This window comes from Misgurnus anguillicaudatus, chromosome 14, assembly GCF_027580225.2.
Source record: "Misgurnus anguillicaudatus chromosome 14, ASM2758022v2, whole genome shotgun sequence".
In the NCBI taxonomy this organism is placed as follows: domain Eukaryota; kingdom Metazoa; phylum Chordata; class Actinopteri; order Cypriniformes; family Cobitidae; genus Misgurnus; species Misgurnus anguillicaudatus.
Window position 1 is genome coordinate 30077108 of NC_073350.2, and position 26857 is coordinate 30103964.

At 37.1% G+C, this 26857-nt stretch overlaps 2 long non-coding RNA genes across 2 annotated transcripts; both read left to right on the plus strand.

The window, feature by feature from the left end:
- Positions 1-1041: 1041 nt before the first annotated feature.
- On the plus strand, positions 1042-9396 carry LOC141369559 (uncharacterized). The gene is made up of 4 exons (XR_012373363.1): positions 1042-1285; positions 1364-1450; positions 2011-2067; positions 8643-9396. It is a non-coding gene; the product is annotated as an uncharacterized lncRNA (long non-coding RNA).
- A 12007-nt stretch (positions 9397-21403) lies between these two features.
- LOC129427915 (uncharacterized) lies at positions 21404-23109 on the plus strand. Its single transcript, XR_012373269.1, has 4 exons — positions 21404-21517; positions 21595-21657; positions 21773-21822; positions 22026-23109. It is a non-coding gene; the product is annotated as an uncharacterized lncRNA (long non-coding RNA).
- Positions 23110-26857: the final 3748 nt, after the last annotated feature.

The following is a 26857-nucleotide window of genomic DNA, read 5'->3' on the forward strand; positions in this document are numbered from 1 at the left end:
TAGCAGGATATACATTTTTTGAGGCACACTCTCTTCATAAATGAATCAATTATTTTCCCATCATAATTTATTCTATAAAACACTGTTGAAATCTCTATTCTGGAGGCTTAGACCAACGATATATAGTTTGTAGGGATAGATTAAAATTGACATCAACAATATTGATATATAATATAGCTTTCAATACACACGTTGCTTCAAAAAATTAGTTTATTTTCACCTATGTTTCTACCAAACACACATATTCACTATAGCCGCGTCCCAATTAGCCTACAAAACTATGCCCTGATAAGTACTGCATTTATGTTGAAAAATTACCTGGTTTTGAGTGCAAAACAACACAGTATGCACCCACTACTAAATGGAAAGTGACGACTGTTGCGGATACAACTCATCTTTGCATTCAAGCATTGCATCATTCATAATTTGTCATGTTCTGTTTACTCATCGTTTCATTTATTGATTCATTGACACATCATTTATTTAAAGGTGCATTGTGTAACTTTAAGAAGGAAATGCATTTTCATATACGTAACTATATTATCAGTGGACATTACAAAATTAACTGTATTTCTTTATTACGTTAGAGCCGTTTTAATCTCCATACACTGTGGGTTCCCTTACGCCGTCATGTTTCTACAGTAGCCCTAAATGGACAAACTGTTTTACAGAGCGCATTTCGTCCATATGTTATCTCAGACAAAGACATGTTTGTACTGTGGTGGCTGCCATATGTGTTTTGAAAATAAGGGGTGAGCTTTTGGTTACAATTCACAATCTCACCCCTAGATGCCGGTAAAATGTACACACACCACCTTTAAATAGTTTTATTGTTCTTGTTTCTTTAGTTTGTAGCGCAACTAAATCATAACTCCTCTCACGTGAGTTGTGGGTAATATCATCCGTTTAAGTGTCCATGGATCTAAACATTGAATTTTTACCTAAACCAGTAGACAATGCGGGAACTTTATGGATATTCATTTTAACAAACTATGATTTGGGACATACTAATTCTACTTTCAAATACTAGGATGGATAGTATGTGGTTTGGGATTGACAGATAGAAATACTGATGCTATATAGAGTGAATAAAAATACAGATTTTTTATATTTCATTGTGCAGCTTTATATCTCCATGATGTAAGTTATTTACTCTCTGAAATGTTCCTCTCTTATATTATTATAACCGCAGTAGCTGTAGTGCCCACATCTAGAGTAACAACATACCACCCAGCTGAAACCACAATATACCCTGAAGCACCAACCACAAAATACAGCACAGCAGGTGGGCCAGAGATCAAATATTAAGTACATATTTATCACAATATAAACATGACTTAAAGCATTGGATTTTTTTATACAGGCTATATGCTGATAGTCGTGGTGATTTCTGTCATAGCCATATTAATAATTGTATCCATTGGAGTCATCTGTCTATGCCGATTTAACTGTGAGTAAAAATTCAAAGTTCGATTGTATATCACTCAAGATCTTTAGTACTAAATAGACCTAAAGATGTTTACTGTAAGTGATGGAAAGATAAAACATTTGCTGCAAAATGTGGCCAAAATAACATTTAGGCTATTCAGTGATCCCTGTAATTCAGGTCAAAGATGAAAACAGATCCTGGTTAATAGTTTAATTTCCAAATGACTGAGCCAACAGTGAGATAATCACAGAGAATCATTGATTATTTAGAATGAGCTTTAATGGAGAAAGATGATTTTTGCTGCTAGTGAGTGTAGTTATTTTATCTACAGGCAGGGGTTAATCAAGCCATGCTAACCAACTAAACCATGAGATCTTTAGTGTGAGTAAACATAGTCAATAACAGTGTATGTGAGGATATTAGAACTACAGATTTTATTTAGATTAGTAAAAAAATAAGAAAAAATAAAAAAATTTAATTTAAAAAGCGATATAGAAATGATGAGGTATGATGGTCACATTTACTATGATGTATGTAACACTTTTTTACTGCTTACATTGTGATTGGTCATCTTCACACAGACACTGAGAAATCTATCCATCCCTGCTTATTGACAGAAAACTTTTCTAAAGATTCAGGTAAAATCTCATGACACCTATTAAAATAACACTCATATTTAATTCACCTTAACTGAACTACTTTTCAACAAAAACATTGCTAGTCTTATATTACTGACCAACATGACTGTTTACACAGCAAAATACAGTTGTCAATCTTGTTCCAGATTACACTGCAAAAAATGATTTACAAGAAATAATGTTTTTAGTATTTTTGTCTTGTTTTCAGTAAAAATATCAAAAAATTCTTAAATTAAGATGCCTTTTTTAATGAGCAAAACGACCCAAAAAATAAGTCTAGTTTTTAGACCAAAAATATCAAATACCAAAAATATAATAGGTGATTTTGTGCATAAAACAAGCAAAAAAATCTGCCAATGGGGTAAGCAAAAAAATCTTGAACATTTTTCTTAAACACTAAATTCAACAAAAATTCAAGAAAAAATTGCTTACCCCATTGGCAGATTTTTTTGCTTGTTGTATGCACAAAATCGATCTTATTTTCTTGGGTCGTTTTGCTCATCAAAAAAAGACATCTTAATTTAAGAATTTTTGGATAATTTTACAGAAAACAAGACAAAAATACAAAAAAAAAATTCTTGAAAATAATTTTTTGCAGTGTCCTGAATACATGATGCACCAATATATCAGCCTATAATCGGTATCGGAAGATAAAAGCATTTTCCTATCTGTTGGACAATCTGTCAGCCGATTGTTAAAAACAGCCAATGATTAGGGCAGATTATTTCCTGGCAATCAAAAGGGGTGGAAAATTGTTAGAAGTTGCTAGAAGGGATACAGCAACTGGCAAAATTTTGTAAAATCTTACCGGATGAGCTCTGTTTTTATTCTAATCCTAACCCTTAAAACCAACATTTCATGGGAACGAGTAGACGAGGGGTGGGGTCAAGACAGGAGACAGTAGAATACACAGTGCATTGAAAACAAACAATGGTCATGTGCTTCCACACAAAACACGTGGACTTGCCATGATCATGCACTTTGCACTTCTAAGATTTCACAATATAATAATTTGGAACAAAGCTTAAAAGTAAAACTAGCAGTATCTATTGGTATCAGGAGATGTCATTCTAAGTAATTAAATATCGGCACAGAAATTTTATAGTGGTGCATCCAAAATATATAGAGGATTGAGAACTGCATTACAAAAACTAAAGCCGTGTTGGAAACGGCTCCCTCGTTCACTTATTCACTATTCCCTATATAGCAAATGACAATTGAGTCCACTATGGGGAAGAAGTAAATGAAAATGAGAGTGATTTCGGATACTGGCGTAAATACCATGCGCCGGAGAGCATTCGCAGAGATTCGTCATAAACCCTTACGGTGCATTCACACGGGGCGTAAGCGTTAACGCTTCTGATTTACTTTTAATGGGTGACGTCATGCGTTGCCGAACTGAATTGTGGATCCGTCAGCGCCGCGTCAGTGCCGTTGCTCACGGCAGAAGTTGAACATTTCTAATTTCAAATTTTCAAGCGGCAACGCGTGCGTCAGCCAATCAGATCGCCTTATGCAAATAACCTAGGCAGAGCCAGACAGTTACGTTTATTTCAAAGCTCACGACGATTTTCACAGCTCACGACGTAAGTAGGCATTTTTGACGATACCGAATAACACACAACTCAATCTGCTGTAATGACTTTTCTGACCCCGACATGGGCAGTGGGAACCGCCTGTGACGTGAACCGTGAAGGGGTCTATAGAGATAGAAGATGCCCCGGCCAGACACCGGCACGGAGGGCTACACATGGGTATCTGAACCCCAATGTGGGGCGAGGCACGTAGGCCACTCCTGCGTGCGCCGCTACGCAGAAGCCTGAACGAAAGGGCTACCTCTCAACCCAGGCACAGGGGAGATGCCAATCGGATTACAAAGCCTCGGCAGAGAGGCACCGCAGGTGGAGAAACAGTGGTGCTGAAGAACGACTACAGTTGGGCATACAGCAGATGCGATGGCAGTTTATGGATACAGAGAGAGAGCACGGTTAATAAAGGATCTGCAAAACGGGCATACCCTCAGGGCACAACACTCTGTCGCTGCTCACTGTGTAGACTGAAGACAAATGGCAAAGTCTATGAAAGGATCAGAGTCTCTTATAATCCACATGCAAATAAAAATTTCACAGCGGAGAGAAGGATATGCACAATAGTGGGATCAGCAGCTGAATATCTGTAAATAGCGAAAAGCAGATAGCACAGACTAATATTAAAGTCGACAAGACAAGACACGATACGATACGACACAATACGATACGATACGATACGATACGACATACATCAAATTACAGACTCGCAAACACTGAGGGGAAAGGAGAGAACTTATACTAATGCCGATTGGGGAATAGACAAGCTTCAGGTGATGATGACGCAGTGAGGAAATCACGGAGAGCAGGAACACCTGTGCGAGGCGCGCATGTGAATCTGTCAAACAAACACAAAACAACAAAGGAAAAACAGCACACAGCAAACCGGTAAGACCGAAATCATGACAATTATATTTTAAATATGTCACAATTATTTTAATTTGTTTATTTTTAAGAAGTAGAAAATGACTGACAACAAGAACTAACAAAAGTGTATAAACGTACATTTTTGGTGTTTACTGTCAGTATCCTCTAGCTCAGTGGTTTTCAACCTGTGGGCCGCGGCCCCCTAGTGGGCCGCAAAGGTATTGCAGGGGGGCCGCCAATTATTATTAAATGAAATAAAAATATTGTTCATATATGTAAAATGTCTACTCATATTAAAATATGATAATTTGAGAGATATGATTAAATAACTAAAAATAAATATTAAACCATAACTATGTGTTTACTATTCGAGCTCGCTGATTGGTTTTAATAACAACCCGCCAATTTATCTAATATTTTTTGCTGCATACATGCTACTACTTTAAACATGGATAAATGGCTGTCAACGGGATCGCTGAAAAGGACGAATACAGACATTTCTTCATCCACAAGTAAGCCTGACTCTGAAAAGACTGAAAAGAATAAACCCAAACGAAGGAAATATAGTAGTGAGTATTTAGCGCTGGGTTTCACGTGTGTGGGAGCGGAGAACGAGCAGCTACCGCTCTGTGTTGTATGCACAGAAGTCTTGTCAAATGAGGCTTTGAAGCCAAACAAACTCCGACGGCACTTGGAGACAAAACACAGAGAATATGCATCCAAGCCTATTGAGTTTTTTGAAAACAAACTCAAAGAGTACCAAAGCAGGAAAAAAACGATAGAAACTGCGCTTTCTGGCAATGACAACATTAAAGCAGTTGAAGCATCTTATCGCGTTGCAAAGCTCATCGCAAAAGCTGGAAAACCTCACACGATTGGTGAAAATTTGATTTTACCTGCTGCGAAAGAAATGGTTGGAGTGATGTGCGGAGAAAAAGCTCGCAAGCAATTAAATCTGATTTCACTTTCGGATAATACAGTCGAGAGAAGAATTAATGAAATGGCAGATGATGTATTTCAGAAGTTGGTTAAAAACATTCGAGAGAGTCCTTTTTATGCCCTACAGTTGGATGAATCGACTGATGTAGCCAACCTTTCCAATCTTATTGCCTTTGTACGGTACGTACATAATGGAGAATTACAAGAGGATTTCCTTTTCTGTAAACCGCTGCCGACCCATTCAACTGCCGATGCCATTTTTAATATTTTGAATGCATTTATTGTTTCAAATGGAATAGAATGGCCTAAATGCGTGGGACTGAGCACTGACGGAGCAAGAGCTATGGTGGGTCATCGCAACGGAGTCGTTGCACGCGTGAGATCAGTTGCGCCACTCATGAGCTCCGTCCACTGCAGTTTACATCGGGAAGCGCTAGCTACCAAGAATATGCCCACAGATCTCCGCTGTGTTTTGGATGATGCTGTTAAAATAGTAAATTACATAAAAAAAGGCCCCTTCAGTCACGCTTGTTTCGACTTCTCTGTAAAGAAATGGGAAGTGACCATGTTCAACTTCTTTTACACACTGAGGTACGATGGCTTTCACGAGGCAGGGTGCTTATGTGTCTCTTTGAATTATGCAACGAAGCACAGATTTTTTTATCTGCCTTGAAATGTCCCCTTTCGGACCGTCTCAGCGATTTTGAGTGGCTTGCAAAATTGTCTTACCTTTCTGACATTTTCAATCACTTAAATGGAGTGAACTTGAGCCTTCAAGGCAATTCGGTAACAGCGTTTCAAGTCCAAAATAAAATTGAAGCCACAATAAAAAAAATGGACATTTGGGCCAGGCGAATTTGCAAATCAAATTGCGAATCATTTGAGAATTTGTCACATTTTATGACAGAAGAAGCAACGAGCCTTCCCGCTTCGGTTAAAAAACTGATTGAAGAGCATCTACAAGGACTGAAGAGCCAGATGCGTGACTACTTTCCAACTCCAGATGTTCATTTTACCTGGATTGAAAATCCTTTTGCAGACGTGTGTGAGGGAGCCGTCACAAGTTTAAGTGCAAACGAACATGACAGCCTCATTGACTTATCTTGTGACAGTGCTTTAAGATTAACATTTTCACAAAAATCGTTGACAGATTTTTGGATTCACACTCTCTCCGAGTATCCAGATCTTTCTGACAAAGCTCTGAGATTTTTGATGCCATTTCCAACAACCTACTTATGTGAAGCTGGATTTTCTGCATTGGTGGCACTCAAGACAAAATACCGGAATAAGCTTAACGTCGAGTCTGATCTCCGCTTGCAACTTTCTTCACTTCAGCCTGACATACAGCGCTTAGTAAATGCTAAACAACACCAACCTTCGCATTAGGTAAGTGACATTTTGTTGTTTATGATGTCTTTTGTCACCTGAACACGCTAATAAGTTTTCTTTTTGCTTGGCCTTGTATGCAATATAGACCCGTTTGCCACTGAACCTGCATTAACGACGACAGTGGGGTTACAGGCCTTAGTCAAACGGGTTGACAGGTTTCATTTTCTCTTAAAGACCGGAAGGTGACCCTTAGTTACCATATATACTGTCGCAGTGGGCCCCCAATTTGCAAAATCCTCAACTGTGGATAATATAATTATGCCGCAATAGTTAGTCTGTCTGAAACTAAGCTGATTAAACCACATCACTGTGTGACACTTGCATTACATGTGAACCTACGCTAATATGATTTTGTTTTTCTCTCCCTGTCTTGTCCCCGACCCTGAGGACAATGGGACAAACAGACCCAGTTCCGGTAGATGTGAAAGTCGGCACACCTCTGATCTACTGGTCGTCCTTCAACATGATGCCCAGCTGATGCCTGACCAACGATCACGACAGAACCAGCTTAATCTCCGCTTAATCTCCTTATCCGTTTATATGTGTGTATATACATATATGTCCCAAGGGTTTTTCCCTCCTAGGACTTTTTTTTTATTTCCTCGGCTAAACAGCCCGGGTTTTTTTTTCTCCTATGGGGTTTTTTACCCCGGGGAGGCAGCCTTATTGGGCTTAACTTAGCTTCCTCTTCTAGACGTTACATTAGTAATACGCTCGCTTATAATGTCGGGTCATAGCCGTAGTAAATTTAACTGCTAATGCTATCGTGTATTATGTTATGCTATCTGTCGGTTTTCTGTGCTTTTACTGCTTCTATTAATGTAAAGCTGCTTTGAAACAATTAAGTATTGTGAAAAGCGCTATATAAATAAAATTGAATTGAATTGAATTGAATTGAATTGTCACGTTATCCGTTTAAATGAATTATGAACACATTTGTGCACATGTGCTTGTCACTCGAGCCTGACTCTAGTTTTGGTTTGTCCTGCAGTCTCTGGCGGTTTTGACTGCTCGTCTCAACCCTGCTCTGCCTGTTCCCTCTGACTGATTTCTCCGCTGACGGGCTACCCGCTTCAGAACTCTGCCTTGATTTGGTTCTCCCGTTTTCCTTAACAAGTGTCAGCCCGAGTCTTTCTGGGCTTGGTGACCCGACCCGTTATGTTCATTTTCTATTAATTCACTACAATTACCAGTTTATTCAATAAAGACAATTAACAGTCTTGCTTCTGAATCCTCATTTACTGTACCAACACAAATAGCGGACTCCTTTAAAATTTTTGCAGTGGGTCGCGGGAACCTATGTGTTTGGTTGTGTGGGCCGTGAGTTTCAAAAGGTTGGGAACCACTGCTCTAGCTGATTCCAGTCACGCATTCGTCTCCCGTTGTATCATGGGAAATATGAGTGAGCGATTGTACATCGAATGTAATCGAGTGCATTGTGGGTAAAAGTAGTGAACAAATGAAGTTGTTCACTCAGGTTTCGGACACCACTACAAAATGGCCGATAATCGATATAGTGGACTATATAGTGGATTGGGAGCGGTTTCGGACACAGCAATGATTCTCTTTAAATTTCTGGATTTACACATGCATAGTGCCAGTCATTTCAGTAGCCTGGTACTATGTGAATACATTTGTTAAATAATGTATCTGTTCATACATGAACTATTCAGTATGAAGCTGCTGTGTGAACAGGACAATTCAAGACTCACACCTGTTATTAAATACAGTTGTCAAAACCAAACACTATGAACATTTCCACTGTTACTTACACTTTATTTCTGTATCTCACAGTATCTGATGATGTTCTCACAACGGTGGTCTACTACAGCACATCAACCTGACAACCTCAGAACACTGAAGATCTAAAGGTCTTCTCATCATTGGCGGCTGGTGACTGCTCATCCAAGGGGCGCAAATTCAAAATATGTGTTCGGAGTGTCATGTGTGTTGCTTGCGTTTTCAAAATAAGTGCCTGCTGCACACGCGTCAAAACCATATATATTAAAAGAGACACTCACGTTCACAAAATGCACTCAAGACACTCCCTTAAAGGTGCAGCGTGTAACTTTTAGAAGTTCTGTCTCTTGACCGAAATGCAATATAATATACAAAACTATATTATCAGGGGTGTATAAAGACCTTTCATAATGAAATGTTATGTTTTTATTACCTTAGAATGAGTTTTTATCTACATACACCGTGGGTCCCCTTACATGGAAGTCGGCATTTTGTGCCGCCATGTTTTTACAACAGCCCTAAATGGACAAACTTTCTTTACTAAGTTGTCTGTCGCGGCTACCGTAGCTTCTCTATGCGTTTCGGTGAACGGTGGACTGAGCCATTAGTTGCAATTTGCAACCTCACCACTAGATGCCGCTAAAATTTACACACTGCACCTTTAACACTAAACTCTGATTACACATGAGATTATGCAAGTATCTGCCAAACGCAAGCATCTCTTTTATCATTAACCCTTTAGACGTGTCTGCAGCAGGCACTTATTTTGACAAGACACGTGATCTCTCGAAGCGCAGAACACATTTTGAAAAAAGGAACCTCACAACATGACGGGCTACATATATGTTGTGACGAACTTTGCATCGAGTGCCCTCGAAAAAAGAAGTCACCGGCCACCACTGCTTCTCAAAGTTTCATTTCAGTCATAAGAGCTGAGAATACATGAAATTTAATTCTACTTCCAAACTTGAGTATAAACACAAAAAAAAGAAGTTATCAAATTTCTTAAAGCTTAGAATCACTCAGATGGGATTCGTTTTACAGGAAAATAATGCTCCTCAGAGGTCCTCCGTGGTTTTAATCCATTCGGAATTGGCCATGTCTGTGTTTTGCTCTGGTGACCTCTGTAAAAACTCCAGAAAATAAATAGAAATACAGCAAAAACTTTTGGTCTTTCAATCACATGCATTATTTGTTTTTCATCAGCATTATGAATTTTATAGCAGCATAACATTAAAGATTTCAATACCATTAACATTATTAACTAATATCTGTGTGAGCTCTGTGGTGCATTATTTCAAGATGTAGGTCAGATCAGAGACAAATTGTTTTTATACTGAAAACAGAAGGTACACTTTGTATTTAATCCACATAATGCTCTCATTTTGAACTGATCTATATTTTCATATACATTAAGCTAACAGCACATTGCATGTTGTGGTTTCCTGTGGGCCGATCTTTTACTTCCTAATTCAGATACTTGTGAGTCTCGTTTTGTGTCTTTTCTCTCACTTGCTGTAATGGAGTTGTTCATCATCACTCTTCTGCATCTTCTTATGGAGGTTCAGTCATATAGTAAGTGATTTAAATTTATTAATGTCATTTACATTATTGAACAAATGATTTTATACAAGGAACATGAAAAGCTATTTGTCAAACAATGTAGTGATAAAAACAGGTTAAGTTTTTATGTTTCCTGTGTCTCTTAAAGTTTCCCAATCTTTGTTCACTTCCTTGAGTATAGCTGGTGTCTGACGCGTGTTTAAATGAAGATGATGAAATACAATATTTCTTTCCTCTTGATGAGTGGATTTATTACCAAAATGAAAAAAAAAACATAATGCTGCAGACGTAAACTTATAAAGAGTCGTTGAAAATTAAAGTTCTTTGTCCCAAGCCATGGCTTGGTAGTTAACATTGACACGTTGACCCGGTAACCCTGTGGTGACCCGTAGTGGACACCCACTACGCTCCCCAGTATGCGTCACTGCACCATCTTTAATAGATAACACGACTGCTATCTACACTGTAAAAAATACTTTCCTGCCTTAAATTTTTTTGTTAAATCAACTCAGATTTGCAAGTCATGTCAACAGAGATGAATTTTATAATTTAATTTTATTACAACTCTTATGTAGTTATAACAACTCATCTCTAGTCAAGATAAATAACAGTAAGTTGAAATGACTTTTAAATCAGAGTTCATTCAACAAAAAAATTTAAGGCAGCAAAGTATTTTTTACAGTGGAAACCCATGCACACTAACACAAACTCAGGATAATTAATATAAAATAAAAGGTATATAATTTTAACTTAAATTTATCACAATACATTTAGAACTTTTATAACAAACCAAATTAAATGAATGGCTCCTATAAACAAGAACTACAAAATGGGAGAACCGGGACAAAAGTAAGGTGGGGCGAAAGTAACAAAGTGATTTTCTCAGAGTATTCCAAACTATGACAGCATCTTTAGCATGCAACCCTTGACAGAGATGACAAATATTGCGTTAAATCGTCATTTTTTTCCCGTGTGTAGCTGTTTTTTTATTACTAATAAAACGTTGTGTTTCTGGTTTCATGTGTTACAGTACTGATCAATCTACAGGTTATTTATGTCCTCTAACACATCCTGAAGTTGGTAGGCCAACCCTGAAGTTAGTGGGATCCCTTGACAGAAAGCCTATTCTTTTTTCGAACCTGATCTCACAAAGTTCCGCAGGATAGTCACAGAATTTTTTGCTCATTTATCCGTGGCATTCTCAGGGATCTCCACATTTTTCCGTGGCCCTGCTACGGACTGTCTTTTTCCGTGGCATTCTAACGGACTGGTTACTCAACTGCTTTTTCCTATTTTCAAACCATTGTCACTTCTGTTTAGGGTTAGATTTGGTGTTTGCGTTAGTATGTCACTTTAACTATTGGTTTATACTATTTTTTTCTGATTCATACAATTGTTGCCTGGCGTTAGAGTTGGGTTTGGGTAAGGATGTCATTTCATGTAAATCTAACCCTAAACCGAAGCGAAATGGTAAGAAAATAGGACAAAACAGTTGAGTAACCAATCAGTGAGAATGCCACAGAAAAATGCGGTGGGATATGTGGGAAAAACAACACGTCAACTTAAGCTAAGAATTAGTGAACACAAAAATTCAATCAGAAGAAAGGATATGAATTACCCGGTAGCGGCACATTTTAATGCACTTAATCATGATGTTTCCTCACTACGCTTTTGTGGAATTGAAAAGGTGAATATGCCACCTAGAGGTGGTGATATTGATTTACTATTACTGAGACGTGAACTCTATTGGATCGATACTCTTCAAACTTTATCACCTTTAGGGTTAAATGATGAAGCACTTTTTAATGTGATGCTTTGAATTGTGTATTAGACTTACATATGAGTTGTGTATCGGGTTACATATATTAAATGATATCATGAGTTTATTGAATTGAGATGTAATCATGTGACTATTTTGAATGATGCACCTATCATGTGATTTGTTTTTCTACATTGTGATTGGACATTTGTCCATTTATATTTGATAATGTTTGTAACAATTGCAGTTGCCTGATGAAGATCAGTTGATCGAAACGTTGCAACGCAACTTTCATTAAATACATTTTTTCAGCAAGCAGATAGTGTGCGGGAATTGTTCTTTGAGCAATACATTTCTAAAATGTATAATGTGTGAATAAATTAATTCTGTATATTTAGGTCTCCCTCAGGCAAAGTTGTCAGTGTCTTCTTCAGGTATCATGGACAGAGACACAGTACAGCTGGATTGTAGTAACAGTGAGAAACAGAAGATGAACGAGTGTCACTTCATAATAGATGGAAGAGAAAATAACAAGAAACAGAGTGAATCATGTCAACTATCACTCACTAATTCTGACATCATTGAATGGTCAGGAGGTCAGAGGTCATCTGTCATAACCTGCTACTACACTGCGTATATATCACAAGGTCTCATGTCATCTCCACGGTCAGATCCAGTAACAGTAACAATAACAGGACCAGTTCAGAGTAAGTTATTGTTTAGAAATCTTAACTGAGAAATTTTTACTAGAGTTAAATTTGCAACAAACAACCTCAATCTCAATTTTCAGGTGAATGAGAAACTATTTTTTCTTTACTGATTTATTTAGATTTTCGTCAGGCAAAGTTGTCAGTGTCTTCTTCAGTTATCATGGACAGAGACACAGTACAGCTGGACTGTATGAACAATGAGAATCAGAAAATGGACACGTGTTACTTCATAATAGATGGAGGAGAAAGAAACAGAGCAGATCATGTCAACTTTCACTCACTGGATCTGACATCAATATTTGGTCAGGAGGTCAGAGGTCATCTGTCAACATAACCTGCTACTACATTGTGTATATTTCACAAGTTCTCCTGCCATCTCCAAGTTCAGATCCAGTAACAGTTCAGAGTAAGTTGTTCATTTATAAATGATTATCACCTGCTATATTGTTACTATTTATGTAATACTACATTTTCTCTACAGTTTCAACATCATCTACCACTGCAACTACTACAACAACAGTCATGAAAACTTGTGAGAAATCTTAACGTTAAATCAAACAAAAAGCAATTTTCTTTTATTCACCTTCAATGACAGTTCTCTTAGAGGTCATCATGCCGGGCACACACTACAGAATCATCGGCCTGAATTTATCGGCTCAGATAATCATGTAATGATGACGTTAACAGATCAAGTTTGACACCTCCTAATCTGCTTGAAAGTAAATCAGGGCCGCCCCGATTATATAAAATGTTTGATATTTATGATTTTTAAAATCGGGATGATAACATCTCTACTTTCACAATAGCCAATAAGAAACAAAGGTGAATGATGCTTAAATAGCGTGTCTGTGTCCACAGCACAAACTGTTACTCACAAAAGCTGTTCCACTTTACGTGGAGCTGCAAGAACCGACAGGTGGATGACATCAGAGTAGCCTACCACAAGAGCGATTTGAAATAAGGGGCCGGTTGCATGAAAGTCCTTAAAGGACAAGTTCGGTATTTTACACTTAAAGCCCTGTTTTCAGATTCTTTATAATGAAATAGAACGGTTTTGACTGAAATTTGGACCTATGATGCTGCCCCGAGAATTTTCGGGTGTTTGTTGTATCAGCCCCTACCTCTACAATGACTGTATAGGTGCACTGGAACAATCCTTCCTAAAATGCATTAAACTTTCATTTACAAAGACGTGAAACTCACCGAGTGGTCAGGGGTGTTCACTGATATGCTCACAAAAAAATCGCTGCAAAAGATGCTTTTCAACAGGTTTTTATCGTAGTTTTTGTCCAACTCCATGGAATTATATTAGATGTGCTTAGAGCCCTGCACGGGCCAAAAACTCCAGCCCTAACCCGGCCCTGGCCCGAAGTGTTCAAGCCCTACCCGACCCCAGCCCGACAATGCCTGCATTTTTTCAGCCCGAACCTGACATGACCCGACACCAATATCAATCACTTTTAAGCTCTCTCTGACGCGCGGGCTCTGTGATGCGCGCTCTCTCTCTCAGACGCGCGTTCTCAAACATAATAAGAGGAGAAGTATAGCTTTAGCTTACAGAAATGCTTATTGCTTTAATGTAGGGAGTTATAACAGTTCATTGTTCACAGTTCATATTTATGATCTTATAGTCCATTTGAAAATTTTTGTACGAACTGACTGTATTTTTTTAGAAAAACACTAAATAACTTATCTTCCCTTACCTGTCGCTTATCAGTGTGCAATTAATTAATAAAAATTAGTATGACGTTAATTTTTTAAAGTGTGCGAGGTCCGTGCACGTCCTCCGCTAGCGCCCGTTAGCGCAATCGGCTAAAGGAGCATTAAATATTAATATGACGTTGATTTTTTTGTTTTTATTATTTATATTCACAAAACTTATCAACGAAACATCGATTAAAATTAAGAGACAAATTATATGAAACGAAATTCATTTTAAAGTAGCAAGAAAAACTTTAAGTAAACTCGAAAATAATGTCTGACCCATTACAATTCTCCCTTCATATTGGCCTTTACAATGCCCTATATGGCGTTTAAAATTACGGTCTATCTTTCGTAATAAGCTAACTAAATTTAAACAAAACATAAACAACATTGCAACAATATTCAAACCCAACAATACTCAAACATAAATATAAAACAGACATTATCTACAAGTTTTTCGTTCAACCAATTAAAAAAATTTAGGGTAATGATTCACATCTATATTTTTTTACTTGAGCCAATGAAAAATAAATAACTTGCCCTAAACAATATTTTCTATGTCTATAAAAACTATTTTATAAAACTTGGCACAAAGTATATTTTTCTTGTTGAAAAAAGTAAATTTATTTAAATTCTATTTTTGAAAAAAAACAAAAATATATTGATTCAATTAAAACAAAAAGTTTATTTTAAGAAATTCTATGTATTAAGTTTATTTTGTTTTTTCAAATCAAATAGATATCAATTTAATCCAGTAATTTTTTTTATTTAAAATATAATATGCATTAACAATTATTTGCTTTATACAATCAAAGAGAAATATTTAATCAAACAATTATTTTCATTTTCACAAACCATTTTCAAAAATACAAGTTAATAGAAATTATTTATTTTCAAAAACTATAATGGAAAGGTATGGATTTAATAAAACATTAAAGGAACAATCTTAAAGGAAAAAAAAACATTTTCATTACATCAATATTTATTAACTCGTACATGACTTCCAAACATCCACAATGTCAGTCCTCAAGATTTAACTTTTAACTTCTAGGTGTGGTTTCCCAGACAGGGATAAGAATAATCCTAGACTAAAATAAATGTAAGAACTATCCAAACTGAAAACAACTCGTACTGACATACAACATGCACAAAAGTAATGTAAGGCATGTTTGTTAAAACTAGTTATATTTCCCAGTTAAACTAAGGCCTAGTCCTAACTTAAACTAATCCCTGTCTGGGAAATCACCCCCTAATGTATAGCAACAACTCTGTACTAACTGACTTTTCAACAATGTTTTTTTTACAGTTGTATATAATTTGCAGCATCATAAAATACAATGAGGACAGAGAAAGAGTGATAAATACACTACAGCTGCATTTCTAGTAGTGATGAAATTGAGAAATTGATGTATTTCCTAAATTTACTGCATTGTTCTCGATTAAGGCTGTTGTTTTCTTAAGTTTATTATGACACACAATCCCATCTTAACACATTGGTGTAAACTTGCAACTTTCAGCAGAACATAGCATTGGAACGAGTTGCAGGTTTTAAGTAGTCACATCACAATTTCATCTGAACTGGGCTTGACAGCTTCTATTACTGAAATACTGAACCTACTTTAGAATGCCAAACATAGACACCACTCAAACATATAAACTGGGATGTATAGGAACTCTAAATTAAGCTCCATGGTAGAGCTGGCCGTAGGGCCTCTTAACTTTGTTGGTCATGCCTTTTTGGTCCAGCTTCATGATCACTTTTCTGGATACATGCAAATGTCTTGGGATATTCCAGATTTAGGAGCATAAAGAAGGCCCAGGAGAATGGCAACAGCACTCATTCAGAACCTCTTGTCCCTCAAGTATGATGCCAATGTCTATGGGTTCACCTTGCGCAGCTCTAATGATGAAGATTGCCATGGTTTCCTGTTGAGGAATTTGTTCAGCCTCTTTTTTTCATCAGACACCTGGAAAACAAATCAGGAATTAATAGAGCTTGGGTTTCCCCCAGATTGACCTCTTAATACAATTAACATACAACTTATTTAATGTACAATAAACAAAGTTAGTAAACAAAAAGTAATTCAAAATTTGCCTGTATCGTGACACGTGTCGTAGCAGAAAATTGTTGGTGACACACAGCCCTACTTAATAGGACATGAGTGTGAGAAAGAAAGTTAACACATCTATACCTTTTCTACAATTGGCAGCAGCCTTGTCTTCTCCCAGATGGCTCCATCCTTCTTTCTGACAACTACACAGCAAAATCACCAGTGTCAAAAGTTCACTGCTGGTGTTTATAAGAGTACCACCAGACCCGACACGACACTGACCAGCAGTGTACATTTAACACCGGTGATCTCGCTGTGTAGGATCAGTTCACTGCACTTTTTATTGCGTTCCTGCATTAATCTGGCTTCAAGGGGTATTGTGGTTGCTTTCAAGGACTCTGCATTCACCTGGGGAACATATGTCAAATAAAGATAGGTGATGTGTTTAAAAGCACAGCATGTGATTTAACATATATTTGATAACATTGCTTAATCCATATTATATGAATAATGCTATTGTACCTCTTGATCTTTGAAGTGAAGAGTGCTGGCCATTTTTCCCACCATAACAGCAGCTATGGTAATGTAACTTGAGGTCGTTTCCACGTGCTATCCCAACTCCAATATCCTGCAAAAGAGTGAGAGAAGTGAGCAGGTTAGATAGGATGAGACAGAGAGAAAAAGATTATAATTTTTCTAATAAACACACCAATTATAATAAATGTAATTAAAATGAGTGACTGCTGCCTCAGTCGATAGAGTGAAACAAATGAACGAAAATGTAATGTAAATTAGCTGGATTGGCGCTTATTAAACTAACGTTATTTTGAAAAGCAACCGTCGTCGCCCGATTGGCGCCAATGCAGCAATAATTCTACTTAAAAAGCATAAATAAATGACCACATTGTCAGTGTGGCAAGTCAAAACTGCGTTAAATATTTTAAAAAAACTGCGTGTTAGTCACACATGTTACCCAGTATAAGTTACATGTAAGTTAACTAGCTCTTTTACTAAGGTTGTTCTACGGTTTTAACGGTACCGTTAACGTTACTTAACGTGTACGCTGACTCGAGATGCTCAAATAAAAGTTCACGTTAAACTAACTAACGTTAACCATTCTAAAATACGCCACAGGTATATTTTTGTACTTATGTTCCCCTTTGAAATCGGTCAGGCATTGATTAACGTCAACATGCACCGTTACGGTGTACACGAGCGAATACCAAGTTAACGTTTTTAAACTAACGTTATCTATCAGAAAAGGTCAGCAGAGCGACATAATATCAGGCATAATACTAAATGCAGGAGTAAATAGTTGTTTTACTTACTTGTTTTATCGATGCAACCGTTTCCTCAGGTGCAGGAGAAAAATACGACAGAACGCGCTGCAAACAGGTGGTGAGTGACTGGTCGAGTTTGTGTTAAGTGCGCATGCGCTGGCCGGCGTGTAACCTTAAAATTGTACATTCTTCAAAACAAAAATATCTTAGTTGAGCTTTTGATTAAAAATATTTATGTTTAACAATGTTTTGAACTTAAAGCAACACTAAAGAACTCTGGCTCTTTGCTCCCCCTACAGGTTAGAAGCGTAATTGTTCATTACCACTGTCGTAAATACTGCAGCATAGCTGGCTCTGATTGGATTGTAGGTCTGCCGTAAAGCAAGTTTTTGTAGTTTTCACTCGAACTACAGGACCGCTACCCGACGGTTGGAAACTTCTTTAGTGCGGTTTTGGCCGATAGAGGGCTGCAAAGCGAATGTGAAAGTGCCATTCACCCTGTTTTGTGTGGATGAACCACTGAAACTTTTTTGGAAACGTTATTTGAAGGTAAAAAAACCTCTTTGGTGTTGCTTTAAAAAATATTACTTGAAAAAGAAAACAAATAATATTAAACTGAATTAAAAGACAAATTATTAATTGGATGAAGCACTGCTTGAAAAACTTTTTACAGTGTATAAGGATACATGTTAAAACAATCTGTTATAGCATTTATAATAGCTGGTTGGTAGATGTTTACTATTTTTGGCAAAACCTCCGTTGCAAACCTCCATTTACCTGAATAAAATAATGTTTTCTTTGAAAATGATGTGCTGTCACATTAACATCAGCTGTTCGTTTACATAAGACTCCATCTACTTTCATTTACACTCAGCGCAACGTCTGTTCTCAAACTAAAACAGAGTCTGCAGCTTTTGCGCACGAATCCGTTTATGAGGGTCGAAAACGGTGGTGTGTAAATGAAAGGCGTAAACGTAGCAAAAGTAACGTTTTAAAGGATAAAGGCATTAATGTAAACATAGCCTCGGATGCGCGCTGTCTCTGCTACACAAACACACACACACACACAATGAGGAGAGACGCTACAATAAGCCAGAGCCCGACCCGAGCCCGGTCTGTAAAAAAAAAAAAACGGCCCGAGCCCGGCCCAAATGGGCTTGCAGGGCTCTAGATGTGCTGCGAGGTACGGTATTACTCCGCACCAGAAACGTTGTTTGTATTCTTGCAATTGGCAAAGGTGGATTATCGCCACCAACTGGGCTGGAGTGTTTATTATTTAAGCTCCCAACAGAAGAATATACGGGTGTGAGGCGTTTGGAAAAATAGGTCCACAAGTTTACAACGAATGCTAAAACACCTGTTGGAAAGCATCTTTTGCAGCGATTTTTGTGTGAGCATATCAGTGAACACCCCTGACCACTCGGTGAGTTTCATGTCTTTGTAAACAAAAGTTTAATGCATTTTAGGAAGGATTGTTCCAGTGCACCTATACAGCCATTGTAGAGGTGGAGGCTGATACAACAAACACCCGCAAATTCTCGGGCCAGCATCATATGTCCGAATTTCAGTCAAAACCGTTCTATTTCATCATAAACATAAAATCTGGAAACAGGGCTTTAAGTGTAAAATACCGAACTTGTCCTTTAAGTAAAGGTTTCCCTGAGGGAGAAAAAATCCCTGAGATAAGGGATTTCTTTAAGAGCGTTGCAACTTAGGTCTTAACTGTACATTTTTACAGAGAATACACATATAAACACTTGCATATATATAAACTTGATGCATGCATACACAAAAAACACTCACACATACATATAAACTTGATGTACACATACACATAAAAATACTTGCACATATAAACTTGATGCATGCATACACCTATTAAACACTCGCATATACATGCAAACTTTTAGTTTAAAAGGAAGTAATTTCAAAATAAACGGAAGCCAATTCTGTATTAAAGGAAGTCTCGATGGAGGGGATGACCTAAGGTGACCACAGCTACCTAAAGCAAGTGTGTGCACCGCTAATATTTGATGTAACTTGCAGTAATTAACAAAAAACCACAGCCTTATTCGACAGCAGCATTAATTGAACTATTTGACCGTATGCTTTTGAAATAAAGACGCAGGCCTCATTTATAAAATGCTGTGTAAAAATTTGATCTTACGATCATTTATCAAAAATAATGCGTATGTGTGATTCATAAACTGAACGTACACACAGGAAACGCGCATACCCCTTCCAAATCTATAAATCACAAATGAACTTGTGCGCGCATACGAGCAGTTTCAGATCTCCGCCTTTAAACGATGCCTAATTAATGTCATAAAAGAGCGCTTGTCAATGTTTAAACCCAATTTCAAACAAGAATGGCTTATTTCCAAAAACCTGCAGCAATCAGACAAGCAAAAGTGCGTACGTCTGCTCAGACCCTGATGTGGCGCTAAGCACTTTTCCACGTCAAAGACAGTTCTTATAAATATGGACTTTGCCCTGGATTTTTGCGTACGCACACTTTACTCTGCATATGCACGCTTTATAAGGGGCTGTCCACACGGAGACGCGTATCACTGTATACGCATAAATTTGTTATCGTATTGGCGTTTCATCCACACGGATCCGGCGTTTTGGGAGACTGAATCCGCTATTTTTTGAAACCGGGTCCTAAAGTGGATAAATCTGAAACCGACACCCTTGCGGTTTCGTCTGTACAGCCTGAAGCGAAAACGTCATCACATCACGTGTCGGAAGCGTCACACGTAACAGCAACAACAATAACGGCGGACTACGTGATTGTGTTCGTGCTACAGAAGCTACTAAAGCCTACTAGCTTTATTACAGCAAAATCTATTGCTTCTATGCAATTGTGGTGACCAACAAGCGATAATGGACAACACCATACGTTGGTTATGCGCATGCTCAAAGTCTTCTTCTCCGTGTATAGTGTATATCTGTGGCAGAAGTACAGCGCCCCATACTGGTCCGGCATATATACTACACCGCTTTCAGTCGGTTTCAGTGCTTTCGTGTTTACGGATAATTTTTTTAGAGCAAGGAAAAAAAATGATCGGATAGGGAATGCACCGGCTTCGTGTGGACATAGCCTAAATGAGGCCCCGCGACTGGACCGCACTCACAAATTGCGTTGCTATTTAACTGTTTCCAGACTGAGCAAGGACTACCTTTAATGTTTACAGACAGCAAAAAAAGACCAAATGTAAGAGCATGTCAGAACCTCTGCCAGTGTCCCAAAATGGTCAGACCCCAGAGGGTCAATAGGTGTATGTGTGCATCAAGTTATCATATATCATAATAAATGATGCCTTTTTTTAGACACAGAAATGTGGCAAATATGGTGGTCAGCAGTGGCGTGCTCTGCGATTGTACTCACAGGACTCATATGTCTGAGCATATTTGCATGTAAGTAAAGTTTATACATTTAGTTAGTTTTAATTAGTATATAAACTGAGCTTTATTTTTCTTTATTTGTTTTTTGTTTTCTAGACAAAAAAAGATCAAAACGGTAAGTATTTTCTTTATGCACCAGCTTATACTACAATATTATACCATATTAAAAATGTATATGATTGAATAAAGAATATAGTACAATACTACAATTTAACAATAACAATACTGCTTTGTATTATTGCAAGTAAAAGAACTGCAGGAGATATGGTGAGCATCATCTGTGTGTTTATGATTTTTAAAAACACAAAGTAATTTATCATAATAACACTTTTCATATTTCATAATGAGGAAAGTGATACGATCTTAATGTTTTACTCTTTTATGTAGCGTACTTCTCGACCTGCAAATATATACTCTCTTATCACTTCTGTACCAGACACATCTAAACCCACAGGTAAGAAAACTTCCATTACACTATCACATTAAAATCATTACACAAAACGCATAACCTTACACATATTCTCATGTCAGCTAAACACCATGAAAGTGAACCAGAGACTTACTCGCTCATTACTTTAACTTCTCAGCCTTCAGGTAACAAAATACATTCACAGATCACAGTAATATTTCTTTTGAAACAATTTGGTGAGTGATTTCTAGTGAATACTTTAAAGCAATATACTGTAACAGTTTTTGCATTGCATTACAGATGTTTTGGATAATACACGACACAAGAAGGGACATACTGAAAAGGATGAAGTATGTGAACATGCCACAAATACACATAGCATTATTTAACTTACAGAAGTGTGTAAACATTTTGTTGTGAAAATACCTAGTCTTGGTGTGCCCACTAGTGTAAAACACTGTGCTGTAATGGCATATGGGTCAATGTTCAGGAAAACAGAAGTGGTGCAGAAATAACACATTGTTTTTATCTTTGTCTTTCTTTCATCATGAAGATTGTTTATCACGTCTACTGCACCATCCCAGACAAACCAGTTAAAGCTGTTGCTAACGATCAGATCTACAGTTTGGCTACCTGACTTTCACTCAATACTTTGTTCATTGTACATCTTTTTGTTTGTTATTGATTTACATTATTGGTGCGTATTTGTTAAATGTTTAAAAGATAAAGCATCTTTATTTACTGACAAACATTCATGATTGTTAATCAGAGTTTATAGTTTCTATATTTAACAGTTAGACATCACGAGACAAATCAGTTAATCATACCAGTGCTTACAGTAAATGCGTTCGTTTACGTGGACACGTTAGCTGAGGAGAAATTAAGAGTAACAGTCACATAACTTGTCTTTTCATGTTTTCTGTGATGATTCTCCACAAAATAAGATTTTTATTCGTTTCCTTGTTGAACTTTCTTGTCGTATGACTTTTGATGCCCAGTGTATTCCTTGAGTAATAATTGAGTAATGCGTAATAGTATTACTTAAAGAAAAACACCAACATTTTATAATATTTTACTACATGTATGTTCTTACCTCAACTTAGATGAATTAATACATACCTATCTTTTTTCAATGCATGTACTTCATCTTTGTACAGTGCATCGTGAATGTGTTAGCATTTAGTCTAGCCCCATTCATTCCTTAGGATCCAAACAGGGATGAATTTAGAAGCCACCAAACACTTCCATATTTTCCCTATTTAAAGACTGTTACACGAGTAAGTATGGTGGCACAAAATAAAACGTGGTGATTTAAGCAGAAAAAAAGTGAACTATATTGTATTGTACCGATAACCCAGGATTGCGTTAACCTAGGGTTTGGAATAACCTGGGGTTAACTATTTAAAGTATAAAAAGCCATATTGTGCGCGATGCAGATATTTATTTTATTTGTTGCTGTTTGACTGATATGTTTATCGCACATTACAACACAACACTTTCAGACTTTGTACCTGCGGATGGAAAGGGTGACAAGACTGTGGGTGTCTGCGGTCCTTCAGAAACTGCGGTCCAGTCTGTCACACTTCAGAGACTCATTATGTGCTCAAGGGTCAAGGCATAATGTTATAGGAATACTCGCATGTAAGGCCCACCACATTGTGTCTGACCCAGTGCATCCTCTGTTCACAGAATTTAGGAAATTACCATCAGGAAGGAGGTACACAGCTGCATTAGCAACAAAAAATATTTACAAAAAGTCATTTATACCGAGCGCTATATCATTACTGAACTCACAATAGTCCATGATATCTATTGGTGTGTGACGAAGGTGTTATCTAGTGTTGTTTGTAAGGGTTACTGTGTTGTTTGCCTGTTGTATTTATTGTATATTCATTGTGTATGTTTTTTAGAAATCCACCTGTGGAGCCAAAGACACATTTCCACTTTTTGTGGACAATAAACTTGAAAATTGAAATTGAAATTGAAATGTCCATGTTTGGTATTCATGCACACAAGCTGACGCAAAAGTGTCATTTGTATCTGTTTTACCAGCTTATAATAAAAGGATATACAGTAAATGATTTTAATAGGTTCCATGGTAACTGGAGGGGCGGAGCTACAGTTACATTTATTCTCAACAACCACCATAAACAGATTACTGCTGGGAATTTGCTGTATGACAAATGTGTTAAATGAGAAAAAGAAAAAAAGAAGATATTTATATTTAAGACTTTCTCAAAGTTTTTGTTAAAGAGTCACCTTTATTCAGAAACAGACTGCAGTAGCTATGATTATCACACAATCTATAGCCATATATTACGTTTTATCAAACATACACAAATGGATAAATACTAGGGCTGGGTATTGATTCAGATGTTCCAGAGCGATTCAATTTCGATTCACGAGCTATCAAATCGATTCAATTTCGATTCTCTGTTTGATTTATGATTCCGATTCTGGGATCGATTTTTATACTTGATTCTCGATTCAACTCAATGAATATAGATTTAATACAAATACTATATTATTTTACGTACACTTGGGTACATTAAAACAGAACCTCTCTCTAATTTTCAAATGCATAAAATTATGTTAAATACAAAACAATTTTGATGCAAGATGAAAATGTATGCTGAAAAAAGTGAGAACAGTCACATTCCTTGATTAAACAGGATCAGGTTATTTCATAAAAATAAAAATCGATTCATGGCCTTTTGAGAATCGAATTTTAATCGACCACGTAAAAAAAAAAAAAAAAACGATTAATCAAATTTTTTTTTGCCCAGAACTAATATATACACAAATAGATACACAAAAGCCCAAAACACAAAACCTCGCTAGAGCATGACTACATGGTAAACTAAAAATGTATTAGTTTAAAATCTTAACATCTTTAAAATTAAGTTAAAAGTTTAAAAGTTTTTAAAATATCTTCATCTAAATGTTTATAACACTGTGTACAAAAATGGCATGTTAACATTATATAATCCACACGAATGAACAAATTAATCTGTATTAGCTAATAATAATTTACAATAATTAAAGAATGCTTTAAAAATATTTTCGTTATTTTTATGCTAGCTAATGCATTACCTAATGGAAAGTGTTATAGTTTGATTTATAGATATTGCACTAGCATGTGCAGCTTTACTTAATGGTGTCAGCAAGTGCAATGATCCTGTTGAAAGCCAATGACAGCAGAAAGAGATATAATCGAAAAGGTGTGAATGAGAAGCGAGGCAGTTTGGTTTCAGGTTGAGTGTCAGAATTATTTTTGTCTATATGTGCTAATACTATCAAGTGGTAAAGAATAATACCAATTAAAATCTTATAATAAGAAACACATACCTGTACTGCTAACCAAATGCTGAATTAGTTCATATACATAAACATACAGTGAGGAAAATTAGTATTTGCACACCCTGCTATTTTGCAAGTTCTCCCACTTACAAATCATGGAAGAATTGTCATTGTAGGTGCAAGTCCACTGTGAGAGACATAATAAAAAAAAATCCAGAAATCACAATATATGATTTTTATTTGTATGATACAGTTGCAAATAAGTCATTGTTTACTTTGGGGTTTGTACCTTTTTCATATCTTTAACATGTACTAATACACACTTCTGGCGCTTTTCCATTGCATAGTACCCCACGGTTTGGGTCAGCTTACTTTTGTGAGCTTTTCCATTGGGTGCAGTACATAGTACCCGATACTTTTTTAGTACCACCTCGGTCAGGGTTCCAAGCGACCTGAGCTGATACCAAAACGTGACGCGAAAACACTAGATCTCTGATTGGTCTGAGAGAATCGTCACTACCAGCGTCATCGCTATAATGTAAAAGATTAGCTTTACCTTCATGCTAGCTTGCGCTGTCTCAAGTAAACCTGTGGTCATCTGTGCTCTGTTATAAGTTCCCAAACTCAATTTAGTGATGAAAAGCAGGTTGAGAATCAGAAACACCAAATTTTTTTCAGACTTGCAGTTTGTGGCGGCCCATTCGCGACACGCATGACCACATATATGCTTAAATGCAACTTAAATGAGGCTTGGTGGCGCACGTCGATTGACGCCATGGGTGTTTGTACAGAAACTTTCATTTGAGACAGAGGTAGTGATAAACGCGATGTGCAAACATCTATTTGTGGTGGTCAATTTTAATTTTGTGGTGGACTGAGAAATAAATAAATGTATGGGAATGTATACCGATGCTCTCACTTGTATGATGTCACAGCAGTAGGCAGAGCAAATAAAACGACACGCCTATAATCCATCCCACTCCAAAGTGTTACTAAACTCGATGGAAAAGCTAACCAAGTCAAAGTGAGGTGAGCTGACCTGACCCAAACCAAACCGTGGTGCACTACGCAATGGAAAAGCGCCACTACACACCAAAGGACAAGGCTGAATCAACGTTGAATTATCTTTTGATTTTGCAAACTGAATGAACTTTAAACAAACAACATAATTTCAACGTTGATTTTAAGCATGTATTATTTATATACATTTTTTTATTGTTGATGAAATATAACTTAAGTTATGATGCTTTGGGGAAACGCAGCCCAGGAAGCACATTTCAGCTAGTGCTTTAGAGGGAGGTGCAGGCTAAATTTAAAAGCACATTTTTACAGAAGGAAGTAACAAACATTTGAGCGAATCACACCTTGAGAACACAACATGCAATTTCAAAGGTGTTACTACCAACTAACTGATCGGTGCAACTGACATCAGATTCATTTAAAATATTTCTGAAAAAATAAAGAATGCAAAATTACCACTTATATAAATAACGCAGGGCTCAACATCAAGGACTGCCCGGGGCCAGCGTGTGAGATGCGCGAACCAGTAAACAGTATTGTCACTTGCCCAATCGGGCCAATGCCCCCCCTGCCCCCCAAGTCACTAAGATATATTTTGTGCCTTCAGGTCATATGTTTGTATGTATTCTTATGCAATATTACCATCAAGACACATTTAAGTAGTTTCTTATCCTACCACCTTCTCCTACCGCACATTGGTTGTTATGAACTCTGTTGCATGTGTTGTGTGTTACATCAGCTGGTAGAGCAAAGAGATGTAAAGATGGCGGTGCCCTTTAATTATGAGGCCAAATGAAGACATTTACTTGGGTAAAACACAGCGAAAGAAACGATGCAATCTTTTTCACCGTTTTATGCCAGTTTCCAGGTAAAGCAGACAAGTCGGAGACGCTTTCGATGGAACAAGCAACTACCGTAAACAAATTCTCAAAGCTCATGAGAAAAGCTTACAGCAAAGGTTTTATGTTACCATGAATCAAGGCTACAATAGTTTGGCATTTTACATACATTTTTTATTTTTATTTGAGTCATGACCCACTGCTGACCTCACAAAGGCTGCGTCCA